General features: G+C 34.6%; 1 long non-coding RNA gene across 1 annotated transcript; it reads left to right on the top strand.

Moving 5' to 3' along the window:
- The first annotated feature begins 1,287 nt into the window (after window positions 1–1,287).
- On the top strand, window positions 1,288–19,760 carry LOC134419763 (uncharacterized). The gene is made up of 4 exons (XR_010028146.1): window positions 1,288–1,433; window positions 10,400–10,484; window positions 13,710–13,821; window positions 19,442–19,760. It is a non-coding gene; the product is annotated as an uncharacterized LOC134419763 (long non-coding RNA).
- The last annotated feature ends 883 nt before the right edge of the window (window positions 19,761–20,643 follow it).

The following is a 20,643-nucleotide window of genomic DNA, read 5'->3' as shown; positions in this document are numbered from 1 at the left end:
CGACCCATTCAAAAAATGTCACAATACTGCAACTGCCTGCATTTCAAAAACAGTATTCCAAAAGCACAGATTTGGGCATCTGCATGACTGTGACAATAGTCCAAGTTAGACTACAATAAAAATTGCAATAGGAGTGCAAGCCTGTAGGGTTATAAGGAAGTGAAAGAAAGCAGACATTGAGCTAGATACCAGAAAAATTGTATAAATTAAAGATTTCATTTTTTTTTATTATATGTAACTGTTACTTTCTGAACTATCTGTACAAATAAATGACTGTTTGTCTTATCAGTTCATCCTATACTTCATTTGCTGGTAGCTTTGCAAAACAGAAATCTTTCTCAAAGATGTCAGGCTCATGGTCATCTTTGTGAATGAAATGAACAAAACAGACTATTTGTGCTTTTACTTTTCTGTTCCCAATGAAGCTGATAGAGGAAGAGAACTCTCACAGAGTTTAGAATAGAAGAGGCCTGATCCTTTATTTCTCCATTTCAACTGCTAAATAGAACTCTTTCTAGGACTACTAATATCCTTTAATTTCTGACCAGGAGTTCTTTGAAAAGACTGTGGAAAAGCAGTTTCTACATTTTTCAAATCATTTGGTGACCATTTGACAACACCAGGATCAAACTTCCTTTTTTTAGGTATTCAGAAGAGAAAAGCACTGTGCACACCCTGAACCATATGGCAAGGTTCAATACACTTTATCTTGAATTTTCAAAAATGCAGTCAAGGGTTCAGATCTTAAGAAAAGTACTGGAGGACTGCTTACTGACTCAGTGCCTCAAAATAGATGCAAGCCTGAGGGGTGAAATTCACAGTGCAACATGGGACGTCTAAACTTTCCAGTACAATCCTCAAGCATAGTTCGCATCAGCCAATACATTTGATGGTGGATGTCTAATCTACACATTTGAAAATGCCAGGGAGGGAAGCATCTAAAATATTGTTTCTTCTGAATTTAGGCCCTTATCCACATTCCAAATTAGGTTCTGTGGAGCTAGGATTTGCGAATGCTTTGCCTATGGTTCTAGATGTAAGTCATATGAGGTGTCAGCAGACAGCTCTCTCCCGCTTCTCTTCCAGAAGATAGCCAGCGAGGAGATGGAGGAGGAGGAGGAGGAGGAGGTGATATTACCAAAGGGGTTTTGCATAACAGTCTTGCTATGCAAGTACTTTCCGCCTTCTCCTGACCTATTTTTGAATGGAAGTGGCTGTGGGAGCTGTGCAATGTGCTGCCACTGCTGCTGTCACTGTGTGAGCTTGGAGCACACCTACGGAGCCGGGCCACTTGGCACACTGAGCACGACACACTGCTTTGCATCCCAGATGGACTGGGTGTGGAGGATGTGCACTTCATTCAGCTGAGAAGGTGGCATATTCTGATGTGTGCAGAGACTCACCAAGTTAGAAAACTTAGATGCCTTAGACATGTGAGTACATAGAGTTCTTTAGATCTCCCTTCTGGATATGTTTAAATTACTGTTTGAGTCTATGGTAGGTGCTTAAATCTGTCTTGCATTTTACCTTGCATTTTTTGGACGTTGTCTGTGCACAAGAGTTTTGGTAATTTTTCTTTTTGAGCATCTAACTAGCATTGTGTAATAATGTGGTGTAGTAGAAAAGCAATAAAAAGTCTGATTTAGGAAAATGATTTTTTCTCTGTCTTCTGGAACATGATAAAAGTTTTAAATAAGCTTATATTTTACCCCAAACAGCAAGATATAAAGAAAATTTAAGGAAAAAAAAACCAGATAATTTTTTAACAGAGCTCCAAAAGTTCTGCTTATTCAATTTTGAGATGTTTCTGTACAACTCACAGAGTTTCTTGTTTGCTTCTTTGTTTTGTTTGTGGCTCTTTTTTTTTTTGTTCCTTGTTTTTCTTTCAGATGTTGCACATCGTTCTCTTACTGTTTGTCACTGTCTAAATGGATAAATGGTATAATTCTATTTTTCTATTTCACAAAAATATATTGACAAGAAGAAAGCCCTTAAGAGACAAAAGAGTGTATGGAAAAAGGATAGAAACATGTCTGTCTTTCCCCATGGCTTAAGAATGGTCTTACAGAGGTTCTTATTAATATCTTTGCAACTTTTTAAAATGCTGTAAGTACAAAGAGTAAATTCTTAAAGGCTAACTAGATGGGTACTGGGGTAGTAAAAAAGATGCAGATGAACTTGTAAACCTTCTTACCAGCAAAGGAAACAACTTATTCCCTCCACTGTCTCAGTCTAACTGTTTCCCAAAAAACTGAACACCCTCATTCAATACGTAAAATCTGAGATATTTTTTCTTTTTTCTTTTTCCCTTTTCTTATTTCATTTTTTCTTTACACACTTAAGACTAAGCTGAAGACATGGAATTTCATTAAGTGTAATTAGAGTGCCTTGAGTGGTTTGTCATGCAGAACCCTCAAGTGTGCTGATCTCAAAGACCTCAATTCTCTCAGGACCCTGAGTTCATAGCCATGATGTCCAGCAGACAGAATTTAGCAGATGTTGAGACAAAAAGGGCAAGAGTTTGTGATTTCAAGCTATTGAGTTATCCCTGTTAAATGAGTTCCCCGAAGCAGTAGTTGTGATTCTCTGCCTCCATCACAATGGTGTTTAATACTAACTATGCAGATACATAAAGAAAGTAAAAGTCTGATCACTGTCAGATCTGTTCTCCTTGTTCCTTGGCTTAGACACATAATGAAGACAAAAATCATCTCTGACCCCATTTTTGGTGAGGTTCTTTTTCATGCCTCTATTGATGTCTGGTCAAATTTGTGGCTAGTGGACAATAATCTATTAATCTACAGAGGTGGTGGTGTAGATAGATTCCTTTTGATGAAACAAGAACTTGTTTAAACTACCTCAGTCTTGAAGTGAAGCCAGTCCCAAATTTTCCTGGAGTTTTAAAGACAGATTTTAAGTGTTAAAAAATTATATATAGAGAGAAATTTATATGCATGTGAATAAATACATATTCATACCCACTTTTATTTTTGCATTTTTGAGTTCCAACTGGCCTTTTTCTTGGTATATCTTATACAAACATTAGAAGGAAGTTTCAAAAAGTTTTCAGAAAAGCCAGCTGTCACTGCATTTCCTGAGCATCTCCACTGTGGTCTTTTGGGTCTCTGGAATACTGATTGGGTCACAGGGGGACATTCCATACAGGGCACTGCACTTCCTGTACAGACTATCAGTAAACTTTATATTGAGTCTTGTTTGGAGATATTTTTAGATATCCATAAGATTAGAAGATGGGAGTGAGCCATATTTTGTTTTCTCTTATACTACATATATCCATTTTTGTAACTTGAAGATAGGAAACTGTAGCTAAGCTGAGGAAAACTGAAGGAAGCAGTCTAAATTTTGATGTCAAGGAATAGAGTAACTCTTCTAAGAAGATTTTAGCTTTGGTCTTCTTCCCATATTTCTAAAATAAAATTAGTATGTATATGATTTTTTGTCTACAAATATTCATTGCCAAGAAAAACATACCTTTAAATACTATAGTTAATCACTCCCACCTTATTTTTTTTCAGATTTTTCCACCTTCTGTTGCAGTCATCACTCTTAGGTTACATCTAGAGAGAGAAAAGGATAAACAAGAGGAGCTGGAGATCTGTTGATGTTGTATGATGACACATTCACACTTATATAAGTGTCACAGAACTTCTTTCTTATTGTGACATTTATCTTAATAAAGGCAGTGGTTTTGTTGGAAACTGTGTTCATGCTTACACCAGGGCTAAATTTGTTTCTAATTATCTGGCACAATTGCCACAGCAGAGCATGCTGTGCATTCCAGCACTACATAGATAGGGAGTTTGTGAGAAGAAGCATGCTCTGGATTTAGAATGTGAAAACCAGCTGAGGAGTTCACCACAAAGCAGGGGTGTGAAAACTTTACTTAGAAGTTGTTTTTTTTCCCCACTGTGTCCTCCCTGCAGTTGATATAGTAATAGAGTTGTAATGGTTTGCTTACAGGCAGTCAATTAGGCACCTACAGTTACTCCACAGGGTGTAGATTTTACATGAGTGCCTTATTCATAAATAAAAAGAATTACTGCACATTTTGCTCTAATGTTCTCCATTTCTAAACATCAATACATTATTTATTCCAAATCTTGTCACACTCTTATGCAAGGCCTGTGTTTCCTTTTCTGTCCTCTTTTCTATCAAGGTATATTGACATAGACTGATTTGTGATATCCCACTCTAACACACAGCATTAGTTGTACAAGAATCCACAGGTAAAGGGTCAGGGTCAGTTTGAATTGAGCAACTTATAGGAAGACTATGAATCTGAAAGAATTAGTAATGCTGAGCTTGTATCATGAATCCTGAAGCTGATATTGCACTGTGTGGTTTTAAGGGAGCACTGCTGGAGATGTTTTTAAAAAGAGGTCAGTCTAACCTTCTGACTGTTCTTGAAAACTGAATGTCAAATATTATGTTGCTGCTTTTCCATATGAGCAGGGAGAGAAATGTACAGTCCATATGTATAAATTATTGAAAACAAGGAATATGGTTACTATCATTACTTTCTCCAAGCATTTGAACACAATTCATATTGTTACAAGTACATTTATAAATGGCCCATTCTGGAAACAATTTAATCTCTTTTCTGCTCTTTGTAAATGTATACACATACATGTACATATACACAAAGACACAGAAACATAGAGATAAAGAAAAGATATTTTATAATATGTTTATTATTAAAATATAAAATAACATAGGCAATCATAGATAAAATCAGGATTGTCCCATACATCATATCTTAACTCAGTTTCTCCTGTCATCCACTTCCAATTTATATATTCCAGGCATTGTAATCTCTTATCAACACTTTTCCCTCTTATCCCCACCCCCATGTCCTTCCTCCTTCTCTTGTCCTTCTCCCACTGTGGTCTTTAGAGTGGAATGTGGGTGGGATTGAGTTTAGGCAGGCAGCCGGCAGGAAAAGGCTGTATACACAAATGTGTCCCAGGTGTCCTAACATGTCCTTGCCACACAAATGGTCACACTTGCTGTTGACAGGATGACAAACATCAGCCCAGAATCAGTGCCTGTAATAAGACAATGATGTCACTGGCTCTTCAGACTATTGTGGAAGAGGGAGTGGAGCTATGATGTGAATTCAAACAGCTATATTTTATTTCATAGGAAGATAATTTCATGTAAGAGATATTTTCTCTGTCTTTTTGTCTCCTTTTCACTATTTAACATATCTTCTTTTTACTATTGATTAATTTATAAGTAATGTCATTCATATCTATAACTCAAAGTAAATAAACATGTATAAATAAAATACATCTGTTCATAGTTCTCTGAGGGGTCTTTTCAAAGAGCAATAACTATCTCCAGCTTATAAAAGATTTAATGTCTGGCCAAAAAACTTTGGATGTTGACATATGGATGTTGGCACATCTTTTGTTATTACACCTACATTTGCCAGGTTCCATAAAACACTGCCATTCTCTACACACTTGCCCTGCATTCAATTCTCTCTTGAGGGAGAGGTGGGGTTTTATAGCATCTATAACACAGCAAGGAATATGGATGAGAACTTTGACAGACAGATATATAAAAATATATATGTTTATAAACACACAGACAAAAAATATATTTATTTTGGTCATTTATTCATGAAAAAAAAATACTTCACAAAGGAGTAATATAGAAAATATGCTTTCAAAACTAGTTGCCATTATGGAGTTCATTATTTAACATATTTGTTTGTTTCAGAATGGAGTATATTTACCGAAATATAGCTCTTATTTAACTTGAATATTGCCCCATACAGTAATTTTTTTTTTAATACCCACTCATTAACTGATTTCCTATGAATGCTGCAACAAGGGAGTTCAGAAAAAAGATATGAAGGGGAGAAAGATAATAGTCCCACACTCCAGTCCAGAAAAAATATATTGTATGTAGGAGTTAACGTGCTACACATTATCAATGTTGCTTTTGTCTAAGTTCAGAGCAGGAGCTGCATTTCATACCTGCTATATAGGATACAGGGCACAAACCTCTAATGCACATCTATGAAATGGTGGCTTGGACAGAATCCCCATGCCATGGCTGTCTGGAATAGTAGGACTGCATTTCCACAGATTTAACTGTCAAAAGATATTCTCATTTTCTTTCAAGTATACTTTAAGGCTTTGATTTCTAGGGAAGATCAGCATACTTTTGACCCCTGTAGGGCACTGCCAGTCACAGGGACACTGGATTCAGCCTGCCTAAAGGTGGAAATTCTGCAGCACTTCAAGCCTTTTCCAGGGAAAATCTTGCTGTGTGTACTGGTATCTTAGGAGTGCCATTTAAATAAATGCAGACACAGCTAGAACCTAGCAGAGTAAATAGGACTGGCAGGAAGAGGGAAATGTATGGAGAAATGCTCTGCTAGTCTATAGCCCAGCAGCATGTAGGGAGACTGAGAACAGCTCTAAATGCAGTTACTTACAGCTCAGCTGTCAGAGCTATGGGTTTAGAGCTGCTGTGTGAGGAATTACATCTCGAAGGTTAGAGGTGAAGATGTTGATTGCAGTATATTGGGAGTATCTTTGTCCCAAAAGTAAAAATTATGGAAAAAAACCCCACAGTCCCTTTTTTCTTTTCTTCCTAACAGTGTATACTCTCTAAATTCATAACATATATAGCTTTAATATGTAACAATTTTATTTTACAACATATTTAGGAATCTGTTCTTGAAGATTACTATGCATCTCAACAGCCTTCTTAGCAACCCAGTCCAGTTTGCAGAATCCACAAGAATAAATACAGTTTCATTAGAGAGCTAAAGTCCTTCTGGTGTGCTTGAAATTAACTGCCAGAACTATTTCAGTGTATGAAACTGAGGTTATAATCAGCTTTCTTTCCCTGTTTTGAGAAATGTTAGCATTTTCTACAGGATATATTTTATCCAGTTCAAAGAGAATCTTTGGAACCAAATATGCAAAACTCACAAGTTTTCAGCTAAAAAAAAAGAGCAATGCCAGCTCAAATTTTTTGATTGAGATAAGAGAACAGGATTTACCAAAGTGTTTTGATTTTACGTTTTTAACTGAAAATGGAAGATGTATTTGGAAAGCACCACCTAGACCACTTCTGTCTTCCAAAGACATTCTAAATTATCATCCACTAAAGAAATGATAAGGTATCATACTCCTGACAAACTCTGGTGCAAAGTTTTTACACACTTGTAGGATTTTCTATTTATGCATGAGCTGCACAGCTGTGAATTTTAAGTTGAAGCACCAAATTATGCTGACTTTCCATAAACAATTTTCTAGTCTGTTGTGTTCTGATAGAGGCAATCAAACCAGATATCCTTTCTGACAAAAGCCCAACCAGAACCAGACTGGCTGACAATAATTCCAGGTTTCCAGTGTACATTGTCTCCTACACACCAGTTTCACTAACAGCTTGGCATGCATTCAGTAGTGGCATCCTTTGAAGGGGCAGAGACTCATAGGAAAATTTTTGTGCTAGATTCTGTTTCCTGAAACTGCTTTGCTTAAGGGATCAGTGCACAGGCTTCCTGGAGTTTCCTTTAATTGTTTGTGGAGATTTGTGTCACAGCTACTGAACAAAACCTCTGTGAAACAGATAACTTTAGTGGGCTTTGATTTATTTTGACATTTTATTTTATAATTTATATGTGTAACCAACCAATTATATTTAACTCTGTTGTGACTAGTCTATGTGTAGTGACTTCCTAGACCAAATGTGACAGGCTGTCACTGCAGACAGCTACCAATCAGTTCTTTGGCAGATCCGTCAGTAGCACTTGTACTCTTGATACTGTGATTGTAGACATTATATCTGTGCTGCAGTCATGAGTGAGTTCTGTTTTGTACATAGTTTGGAGAAAAATTTATTGAGTTGTCAATGTTGTAATCTAAATGCACCATATTAATGTCAGCTCTATAAGGTGGGACTGGTGTTTAGAAAGAGCTATAATTTTTGGGAAAGCCTAATTTGCATAGTCAATATGCCATCAGAACAAGATGTTACTACTGCATCTTTCTTCAATGTGTTTAGAAAACAGTTTGCAGCAATCACACTAAGCAATAAGGGAAATCTTTCCTCTTGTTTGCTTAATCTCACTCTTTTTGCAATGATCCTTCGGGTCTTGTGCACAGGGACCAAAATCCATGCTAAATAGCAGTGTAGAAGTGAAATAAAGGAGGAGGATTCAGATTTAGCCAGATGTAGGGAGAGATGCAATACAAAGATTTATGTAACTAATACCCACATATCTCCTCAGCTGACCATTTCATTATTCTTCTGCCAAGGCTTTAAGCTGCTGACATACAGCTGGATATTTTATTTATTTAAGTGTCTAAATGTTTGAGATTATGTTTCAAACTGCAGCTTTGCAATCGTTTTGCAACTTTTTTCAGTTGCCTTCTCTCAGTGCAATATTGGTGGAATAAGTATGTCATCAACATTTAAAATTACTTAAAAAAGAAAAGATAAAAAAAAAAACCAGCACAAAAAGAGGTAAAGGTTTCACCTCTTCAAAGACCAGATGATTTCTGACTCATACCATCATGTCCCACTGATAGTACTTCAATTGTTTGGAGAGGGTTTGGCCAGCCTTCTAAACAATGATAACCTACCTTTACTAGCATTGAGTAGGCCAGATGTGAATTGAAGTACCCACTAGAGATTACTGCCCTAATCTCTTTTCCTCTTGGATGATCTGCTATTAAAGCACTTAAGAATGGTTCTTGTCACCATAACTCACTGGCTTACTCTCAAGGACCTGTCATCGTCCCAGAGTTTCCAGCCAACTTTCCTCTTGAAAGAGAAAAATAGAAGGAAATACCTGATTGAAGTTTCAATTCAGCCTGAAAGAGGTGACATAAATGTTATTTTTGTTTGGTTTTAAGAGTTGTCTACTTAAAGAAAAGAATATATCTCATAATTTTAAGCTCTTGTGAATGTGAACAAAATTCTGTTCAGACAAAATATGATTAATATGGTCCTGTGTCTACTACATATGAAGAAAAAGTTTCCATTTACTCTAATGTCACAGGATTAGGTTTTATTTCTCATTGACCACCACTGATTTAAAGATAAATTCTGCCAACTTGACTAACAAGGAATTCATCCCTATGAAAAGTCAAACAAGTTTTATATAAGCTGCTAAGATAGAGCAGGTAGGTAGCAATAAACTCAATATTGCTGTTCATTACAACATCTAAAGAAGTTCTCCATGTTCCTATCGCAGGACAGTGTCTACGTGGATAATTATTCCTATGCAGCATAACAGACCATGCTGCAAAGATCCCTGAAGTGATGCCATCCTGATCATATGCACATGATAAGAAACACATTTCTGCTAGTAATTTATATCTGTCTCTAAGCGAGTGTTTTTTTAACAATCTTTCAACAAAAATACACTCTCTCTGATTCTTTTATACATGTAGAGAGAGGTGTAAATATTATTAAATCTGTGAGTTTGGGTCCATTCTCCAGCATATTATATGGCTGATATATTAAAACCACCTGCGCCTGATTAAAGAGTGGGAGAAATGGTGACCATCATCCTGGCAAAAACAATACATAGAGGACTAAAGATAAAAAAATTATACATATATATATTTATTCAGATGAGAAATGGGCAGAGAAATCCAGACAGTAGATATACAAATTAAAACAGGAAGCATCTATTCAAAAGTGATTACATAAATTGCTTGCAGACAAACTGTTACACTCACAATTGAATATCAAAATGTTTAAGTAGGAAATATATTTGCGGTACACAATTAGCTAATTCAGAAACAGAAAAAGAAGATAAATTTAAATATTTAGTAAAAGTGGCTTACTACTATGTCATGATTTTGCTAATGCTTTTGCAAGCATATTTCCAGTTCTACTTTGTGATAGAGAGAAATCTTGCTCTGACAGGCTCTACTATAAAATGATCAGGATTTTCCTTCATTATTATTGATGGTATTGAGTACTTTAAATTTTACCTATTAATGGAGACTTACTATGGGTTTTTATTTCTAGCTTCATGGTGTCATTACAGTGTAATGGCTTAAGGGGAAGAAAGTTAACATTGGAAGAAAAAGGTTTGTTTCACGCACAGAATGATTAGGTTGGAAGAGACCTTAAAGATTATCGAGTCCAACCCATGTGCTAACACCTCAACTAAACCATGGCACTGAGTGCCACACACAATCTTTTCTTAAACATATCCAGGGATGGTGACTCCACCCCTTCCCCAGGCAACCCATTCCAGTATGTTTGGTTGTGGGTTTTTCTGACAGATAAAAAAAATAAAGGCTGAAAAAAATGAACAAGTTGTCATGATCTTGCTGAAAGAATATTTAATCAAAAATACTGTTTATTTTCTCTCCCTTTATTCTATTGGTTTTAGGTTCCACAAGTAACCAAATTGCCAAGAATGTAGAGGACCAGCCTTTCCAAAGAGTTCTCACCTTTCCAAACAGTTTTGAAAATTGGTAAGAGTCCTGAAGTGGTTATCGTCAGTGCATCAGTTCAGTGACAGTATTTTGATGCATCATCTTTGATATTTCATGACAAGTTTATATATATGTATGTATGTATGTATGCGTATGTGTGTGTGTGTGTATCATAAAACTTGTTTTCTCTACCACAGATCCAGATATGAAAGTTTTTTGAGCAAGAACTGAAGAATGTAGGAGTTTCCAGTAGCAACAGGAGCAATTCCCTCTGTGCTGAAAACTTGTCCTTTCAGTAGAACTGAATGTATCGTCTTCATACTCAATATCAAGAACATCCAAAAAAGCCCAAATTTACGTCACTAGAAAATAGTGTGAAGCTGAATTTAAGTAGAACCAGTCTTTTTGAGAGTAAAAGAAAACAAGATGTTAAAAGCTAACTTTTAATTAGTGACATACAGCTAAACAGTCTATTTATACTTGTTCCATGATATTTGACGTTGGCTTCCTTGGACACAGGACATCTGGGTTAATATGTAGCCATAAGGATTGCTAAAAGAATCCTAATCTTTATGTCTAATTTGTCAGTTATGTTATTTGAGACTTAAACATTGCTTATATTATTCATCACAGGTATTGAAAATAATTGAAGTATTTCCAAGGAAGTCTTGAGAACCAAATGCCAAATCTTGAGGACAGGGGAGAGTTTGCAAATTTCAGGGATGCAGCATAAAGCTAATGAGCAAGGGATTAACCATTTTAGCATGCAGTAAACCAGAGAGGGCAAGAAGTACAGGAGAAAACAAAAGTCATTACATGTTAAGTATTGAACTAGTGAAAGTTGTCATATGATTTCTGAGAGAGATGCATCTGCCATATAGTTAAATCTGTGTGCTATTGTACATTACTCATGCAAATCTAAGTGGAAATAAATAAAATTCCAAATTCTTTGTAAGACTCATTTCACAGAATTCTTTTTTTCCTAAGCTAAAAAAGTCATATATTTTGTTTATCTCCTGCCATTAATGATTACTTCAGCACTCTGGATAACATTTAAAACCAGGCAGTTTATGAAATAGAAGTGGCATTACCTCTTATATGGGGATGAAAAAACCTCCACCAATGATTAATTAAAAAAAAAATGTAAATGGGTAAACAATGCAAATACAATTATTTTACCCCAAGAAAATTCAACTAAGTAGAGAGAACTAATTGCTTAGAAATAATTCATATTTATATTGCTGTATGCCAGGTATTCCCTACAATCCTGAATCACACTTTCTATTAATTTTTTTGTGTTAGTCCAGCCTTGAAAAAAACCTATTTCAATTTTCCATGCTATATTCAAGTTTCATATTGAAAACAAATGTGAACCTTCTTTAGAATAACAACCTTATGTTACTTTTTCCATAAGCTTTTTTTTCCCTTTCCCCTTTTAAGTCTGTAATTCTTTCTGTCTGATTTTATTAAGTGTGTGAAAAGGTAGGCAGGCTGCCCAGGTCTTGGAAATTAAAGTTCCCTAAGTAGCTCAGGTGCCTGCATGAAATCCGGAAGCGTGACAGCTAACAAAGAAACAACATGACAAAATGATCCCACGTACAGAGAAAAATTGAGGACATCTTCATCTACTGTTATCTCTGTACACTGGATTTTGAAGCTTGTTTATTATGATGATAAAATCAGGGAAATTATTCTTAAAAGCTGGGCATTCTGTTTTGCATACTGCAGAGAAAGGAAAAGTCTCACAATCCCTTTTATGGTAGTCAGCTGAACTCACATCCTCAGCCCTTTGAGTTCAGTGTAAACTGTTGACAGGCAAGTGATTTTATTTTATTTTATTTTATTTTATTTTATTTTATTTTATTTTATTTTATTTTATTTTATTTTATTTTATTTTATTTTATTTTATTTTATTATCATCCTTTGCCTTATTTGTCTTAAATGATTCATACATTCTAATAGTGTTCACAAAAGTGAAAAATTACAAAATTGTATTTTATGAAAAACGAAACACCCACATGCAACAGTTTAATAAATAAACAAGACCAAAAATATGTACAAAAACATGAACAAGCTTCAAGAAAAAGTAAGTTTCTTATATTTTTTCTCTGACTTCTAAAAGTATTATTAGATCTTTCTCTCCATGTGTTTCACCACTTCCAGCCAGTATATATTTTCATTTTCAGATTGAGCCATTCTGGCCTGAGACTGCCTCATTTGAATTGCAAGCTTCTGTAGAGACTTATTTACTTTTTTCCACCATTAGGTTTGATAAATGAAAGTGATTGAAATAATTCAGTTTCAAGTTGTGTAAAAGTTAGTCTGATGATTTACTTGACCTCCCAGTGCCATGCGTCATTTGAACGTCACTTGTTCAAGTGCAAGTCATTATTGCATGTGATGCATACATGCATACAAACACATAAGATTGATTCAAAATCACCAAATCCAGCAGAGAGATAGAGGTGCATTTTAGATGTCCTATGATCAGGGCCACAGGCCTGTTTGTGCTGGGATTCCACAAAGGGTCATACCTTTATGTGGAGGAATCCCTTTTTCATTTAAATGAAAATGCATACTGATTCACCATGATTTATAATATTTAGTTCACAGCATGATCTGGACTGTAAACAACAAATCTCTGAAGTATGAATTCTAATTTAGCATTTGTGTATATTTGTATACACACACACATATATATATATATATGTATATACACACATATTTTGGTAAAGCAAGTGTCTATAAATACAGAGCTAAAACCATTTAGTGACAGCAATAGAGGCATAATAATGAAAAATGACCACTGTCTCAATGCATATTTCTGCGTTACTCTGATTATTTCTGTCTGGTTTTTTCTGTTTTAGCGGCTGGGCAATTTATATGTTCATCCCTAGTTTACAATCTCAAACCTCTCATACAGTGGATTTCATTGTCATTAATTTTGAATATTTGAATTGTAGTATTTATGGGCTCCATCACTGAATTGTAGAGTTGTCACACATTTTATTATAATTTCTTTCACATATGCAGCTAATGAAACTTCTGAATGGTATTGAGAATTAGGATAATGGTAAAATAAAATAGTAATGCTACTATTTCATATGCCATTGTTCATCCCGCTAGAGCTTAAATATTTGAATAAGAAATATCTCAAAGAGGCTAAAGTGAGTTAGAAGAATATTGACTACGTCCCTTTCACAATCTTCTTTTTTGATTAAAATAAAGGTTAGCACCATCAGCTTTCTTTCTCTTTTTATCTAGGTGGACACGCTCTGAGGAATAGAGCACATCATCTTCACACAATCCTAATTTACAATATATGACAATGAAGATGTGTTTGATTCTTAGAATTACAGGAAATGTTCTTGTAACAGTAAGTGATTAATCCTCTGGTTTCCATTACAGTCTCTTACAGAAACTGAATTAAGTTTTATACATAATCATAAGAACAGCTGCAGAATTGCCCCAAAGCTTCTCTGAAGTGCCATTATAAAAATTTCCTACAAAGTGGTGTCTGATTCCATTATGAAAGAAACATCACCAAAACTTTAATGATATGGTTTAAAGACAAGTTTTCTACAGTAAGGAGTGAATAAGACTCAATGTGTTCCTTCTTATGCATTATGTATTGTTCCATAAGGCTTATGCATAATGCATAAAGACATACCTATTCATATAGATACATACTAGTTTGAGAAAAGTGAAAAACAATAAAACTGTAAACACAGATGTTTTTCAAAAAAACTTATTCAGATGCACTAACAAAAATTATTAAAAAAAAAAAAAGTACTGAATAAACACTTTGGTGATAAATACATCTAAATACATCTCCACAAGACTTAGGCAGCCCACAGATTATGAATTTTTGAGGCACTTAACAATGGGAAAATTTTACGTATAGATGTTTAGGAATCAAATGAAAACTTCATGAACTAATGATGAGGCTAACAACAATCATAAATTCAGTTTCTATATGACTACAGATTTCAACAAAATTTTTAAAGAAACTTTTATAAAAGCTGCTAAAAACATGAAAGTCACAAGTGGAATTGAGCAATGCACCTCTGGCAGGATAGCTATAATTTTGATTGAATATGTAATTACTTTTGTCTGAATCCAAATATTTATGTTAGAGAAATATAAAACCAGTTCATTTTGGCGTTTATGCAACAAACTGTACTGGAATTTTGAAACATTATATTTTTAAAGTCTTGTCAAGACAAACAGGGACAAGCAAAAGAAATACTCACATACCAGCTGGAGGAATGAGCCCTTTTCCTGCCTGAAAATCCACTTAAGGCATGGGGAGGGAGGCTCAAATCTCCCCTTTGCTTACGAGGTTATTTTCCCTTTATTAAGATGATCCTTAATTTGGGATTAAATATTTCAGAACTGAGAGTTGACCTCTCTTGATATTACTATTTGTTTTCAGGGAATGCACAAAATTCCCTGAAAGAGAGAGAGTGAAGAATTTCATGGCCTAATAACTGACATCTTTGCCTTGAAGTCCATTTACTTTCTGTTATATTTTGTTAATTAATATAATGGAATTATATTCCATTACTTTTTTTTGCCAATGGCATGTAGAGATACCAAGAAGTTAAGTGATTTGTACAGGCAGAGACAAAGCTAATGATAAACTCACAGCTAATAACAATCAATCTCATTCCTACGCATTAAGTGCAGGTAAAAGAACAACCAAATTGCTTAGACAAATACTAAATAAAGGTCTCATGCACATTAGCCCAAAGCACTTATTAGAGAAAGTCTCAAAATAACATGTTTTTTTCCCCTTTACGAAAATGAAGATGCTGTTGACAATAGAGATGCTTTTGAGTCAGGCTTTAAAAACATTTGATGTTTGCCATTATGTCCTGCAGCAATTAAAAAAAAAATCATACCAGATCAGAACAAAAATTTGTGAGTGTTAGAATTTAAGTCTGAGATTTACTAAGATAAATCACTGACATTTAAAGTTTTTAAATTGGGTCAGCAATTTAACAGCTTTAATATTGACTGGATGTTTCCTCACTGATTCTCAAATGACTGTTATCACTTAAATATCAGTATCATACTGTTCTCTATACGGACTTGTATTTCCATTAGGTTAACTGTTGTATAAAACAAGCATTTTCAAAAATCCAGATGTTGATACATGAAATTTGCTTGCCAAAGTGTGCTACTAAGGTGATTATCATGAGATGGCACAAATTATTAGCGCCAGTCTTGCTGACAGACCGCTGGATTAGCACACCAGCTGCTGGAGAAGTTCTCTGGAGGGACTCAATAATAATCACATGGCTGGATTTCTTTTTACAATATGCTCTCATCTATAAAGGAACTTCAAGAGCCTAAGTCCAAAAATGCAGGATGAAAATCTTTACTCCATAGTGATGCTGGAATCCTAAAAGAAACATACAGAGGCAAGCAACCTAGTCCTGAATGAGAGATAATACAGAGATTGAGAATTGAAGAAAAGAACAAATTATCTGTATTTGGTCTGCTAGCAAAATACTGCCAAGATATAGAGACACAAAACAGGTATGATAGTTAAAACAAGAAACAAGGGTAACTGTCATTTCCTCAGAAAAAAATTTCATATCAACAAAGGCTCACGTTTTCTTATTAAAAAGCAGTTTGATGTGCACTGAAGAACTAGTTACAATGCATGTGCAGCATGATTGCATAATGAAGGTCACCATGCTCTCCTCCACAGTGACAGAACACTTTTTCTTCTGATCTTCCCAGAATTTAACTGCTGCAAAACAAATTAAATCTCTTCTTCACATGTAAAATTTACTTCCAGTAAAACTATGTGGAAGTGTTTGGAAAATAACTGGCAAAACATGATATATATGCTAAGTTTCAGCATCCATTTTCATTAGCAGCTGATGCACAGTGTAGTTGGAAAACAGGTTAGAATTACAAAATGGTGAAATTACATTTTTTCCAAGTCTGGAGTATTCAAACCTAGTCATGTAGTGTGAAGCATGGAAAATGGTAGTGGAATTATGGAAAAATTATTAGTGGTTTATGTAAAATGATAGTGAAATTCAGGCATAAGATTTTGTCTAAATTCCCACCCTATATCTTTCCTACTTTCCTTGCTTGGGATTAAATTAGGCAGAAATTTCCATTTCAGCATCAACAGTGAAGTTAGCATGATCAATTTATGCCATAAGAATAGAAATTCTCTCTCCTAAGGAAAAACTGTAAGCTTAATATTTTTATTTTTATAGAGGAAACCTTGCATGGAACTTAACATGCTGCTTTTGAGTTAGTTTAATGATGAAAGATTGAAGGCAAATTCTGAGATAAAAAATATTATATTAATTAAAATGAAAGGAAACTTTCATTCTGAAAATATAGGCTTTTTTGGAGCTATATCTATATGGTCTCAGGTTTTTTTATTTGTACCATTAACTGACAGTAGATAGAAAGATATAGAAATGTGACAGCAGGAATAATTTTGAAAAATAATTTTTAAAAGAAAATAATTTTTTATAGTATTTCCCCAGACAATTCTACAACAAATTTATCAAATCTGTAAATCTTTTTGTTTTAACTTAAAGCAAGTAAAAATAGTAAATTAGTAAAAAGAGATAGCTTACTTTATTTGATTCAGTAGATGAAAATAATAAAAAAATCTTCCTCTTTATAAGAGGAATCCTCCATTATGAGAATATTTTTGTTGCCACTGTCACACTAAAGACCATGGATGGATAATCAAAAAACACCCAACAAAACCTAAACACAGGAAAATAAGGAAAAGTCACACTTACATGCAGAACATTCGATGAATATATGATTATTTAGTAGGTGAAGACTCAGGTCTTTAGTAAAAACATCTTACAGAGCTCATTAATAATATAAGAGAGAAAACAGCTGATGGATTCCCTTGAAACCTTATTAGAACAGGTCAACTCACTCTCCTGAACAAGGCTAGCAAATAGTCACCAGCTGAGTAAAGCTGAAGGCTGACATAATGATGGATGGTCAGGTGGCCTCAGCACAAAGTGAGAAACTTGTCCCCAAACAGTGGAACTAAGTTCTCAAGCATAAATATATTGACCCAGCCTGCAAGAGAAAAAGGAGAATAAGCCAGTTTAAATTGAAGGCCCTCACAATTACTTTTATTTCGTATATTCTCAGTGATTCTCTCCTTTGAGGAACAGAGAATGTCAATAATAGCAAGACCCATGAAGGTCTTTTGCAAATGTTTTTTTCCTTTTTCTGCCCTGAATGCATCAATGGCTATTTATATTGTATATAATTTTTTCTTATATGCAAAGTTTTCACAAAAAGCCATGATCAAACATCTATCAACTTTTGCAAGAGTTTTGTTCCAAATGTAGTTTTGAAGACCATGTGTTTTCTTCTGTCAGGAATACGATAATTTTGGAGAAAAATGTTTTTCATTAAAACTATAGAGTTCATATTATTTAGCACAATATTCCATTTGTGGGGAAGAGATAACTTGAAGGTGATTATTTTGGTAGTTCCAGAGCATGTTTTTCCATCTATCACTCCCACCTTACTAAGTTTTGAAACTTTTACTCAGTCCTCAACAAAAAGTACATGAAGGGTTCCAGTGTCATGGATATTCTGTTCTTTTTCATAGAAAAATATTAGGATGGATACAGAGGATGAGCTCTATTATTTGAGAAAAATGTAGTCTAAGTTATCAAGTTCTGCTTGGAATTTTGGGTCACCAAAAGCAACAACAGTATGGCCTACCTCTTTCCCAGATGAGGATCTGATGATACAAAAGATAACTTTGGGATTTGCAGGCAGGGTTAGTGGAGCTGTGATGGAAAGAATCAGAGAAATTACTGTAGAACAGTTAAAGACAAGTAAAAACATCAAGTCGACTCTTGAAGTTATGTTGAGAGACACAGCTGCCTAGAAAATAAGATTTAATTTATTCCTCTGCTCATAGCACATTTTGCTCTTCATTTTATTTTTCAAAACTAAAAAAAGATAAGCAACAAAGTTTTTTACAATCCTTTTTTTTTTTATCTTTCTGAGAATTAGACTAACTCTGAAACAAAATCAAGATTTTGAAACCAAAACTTGAAATAAATTTACAGTTAAAAAAAGTCAACCTTATGTTTTTCTCTCACTTTTTCTTATCAAATTTCTTTTCCAAATCTAACTGATTCTATTATTTGAACAGGATCCAGTCTGACCTTACACAAATGGGACTCTAGAACTTTACCCATATAAAGCACAGCAAGGTGTCACCTTTAAAGAAAATATTACTAAAAGAGTAACAATAGGCCTTAAGTGTTAAATACATGCATATGTTCATATGGCACAAGCATGCATACTACTGACAGATGAATACTTTAGGAAAAATTAATTGAATCATTTTTCATGGTTATAGAACTATGTCTACATTATGGGGAAATTTGAACCTTTATTGTATTATCTGGAATATATCTGTCATTGGAAGTTTTTCCAGGACTCGTGATGAAAGTTTAACAGAATCCTCCTACTTGTTTTACTGTATCAGATCAAAATATCTTTTTCTTTCAGTCTCCTTGAGCTCCTGATCTCTTTCTTCCCTCACTCAAATACCATTCCTTGTGACTTACTGACAATTTTCACCGCAGATTCCATTGTGTTTCCTCCTAAAATTATATCCACTTGACTTCATCTTGCTAGCAGCCTTTTTGATACACTGAAGAGAGATAGAAATTGTGGCTCACCTTCATCTCAAAGGCTTCACTCGGAGCCATCATCAATATATATTCACAAAACAATAAAAAAAGAGTGAATCAGGCACTACTGAGTAGAGGAATTGGCAGCCAGAAGAGAGGATAAAGAGACTGGAATAAATTGGGTTTTGGGTGTTCTGTTTGTTTGGTTTTGTTGTTTTTGTCCTCTAAAAAAAACCCCTCTGGCAGCCCTGAATGAGATAAATGTTCATTAATTAGCATAGATGATGAGTTCTTGCTTTGGTGAAGGGCAATTCTACTCCTTTAATACAGGCTTGTGATGTTCCCTCCCTAAAGCTACAGCAGGGAATTTGGATTCATCAGCTGTAACTTGTGACGGAATGAAGAAGAGCCTCTTTTAAATGTTACAGAAGTATAAAGTAGTGAAGCTTTGTGGTACTTTAAAATCTGCTGAATATGTGTATTTTTATTTTATTTTATGGGACGCAAGGGGAGAGAGTAATTATGATTGTAAGTATCAAATATATGTCAGCTTATCTGCAACAACATCTCAGTCACAGATTTATAGGTGGTTCTCAGATCGTCCTGAGGCTCAAAATAGCTCTTTGTACTGTTAGAACCTTGAGATGTTGAAGGGTAATTCTCCAAAGTGAGGAAAAACTTATTAAAAAAAAAAAAAAAAGTTATTTTTCCCTTGTTAAGAGTACTTTTGAAAACCACCTCAAAACAACATTTAAATATACTAGCCTGAAAAAATATTGTTTTCTCAAAACATTTTCTGAAATGCAATTAATATATAGACATACTCAGCAGAGATTAGCATGATTAGCATGTAGTGCATATTTTAATTATATCAACCTGAAGCTACTGTTTATACTATGCACAAAAGGTTTTTTGTCTTCATTCCTGAGCACATTCTGGCCTGAATATCTTTCTTAGAATTATCTTCACATGTCTTAAATTACTGTGGAGGAGTTGAATGCACTCAGCAAGATGTAGAACTCATATCCACTGCCCATGTTTTTAGTATGATACATATATTAAATCACATTAGTTTAGGAGCCAAAAGATACCTCTGATAGGTTTCTGCTAATGCAAGCTTGATTCCATGCCCATGTTTTTCTTCAGTGAAGCAGTAAGCCACTGAACTTTGCTTGAACTCAGATTCACAGAACAGTGCAGTACATATTTGATGCAACTCATCCTGTTCATATTCAATTTTTTTTTTATTCATTAAAAAAAAAAAGAATTCACTTACTACCCAGCTAAGCAAGAAAGACTGTGAAGACTGTGACTGGTTCTGTTATTTGCTCAAGAATCTGAACTCTATTAAGACATGATCCAGGAAAAACTATCTCACAAAATGCTACTCCAACCCTTAACATTTTTTCTACAAGCTCTGAAAACCAAGAAGACAAAGACCTCTGAATTGGAAATTTTATATTTTGATCAAGAATAATGTTATTTCAATAGCAAGATGCATGACATTGGCAAGTGCTAAAAAACCCCCATAT

The sequence above is a fragment of the Melospiza melodia genome, chromosome 6 (assembly GCF_035770615.1).
Source record: "Melospiza melodia melodia isolate bMelMel2 chromosome 6, bMelMel2.pri, whole genome shotgun sequence".
Taxonomy (NCBI): domain Eukaryota; kingdom Metazoa; phylum Chordata; class Aves; order Passeriformes; family Passerellidae; genus Melospiza; species Melospiza melodia.
Note: the sequence above shows the minus strand (reverse complement) of the source record. Positions and strands in the feature narration are given on the sequence as shown.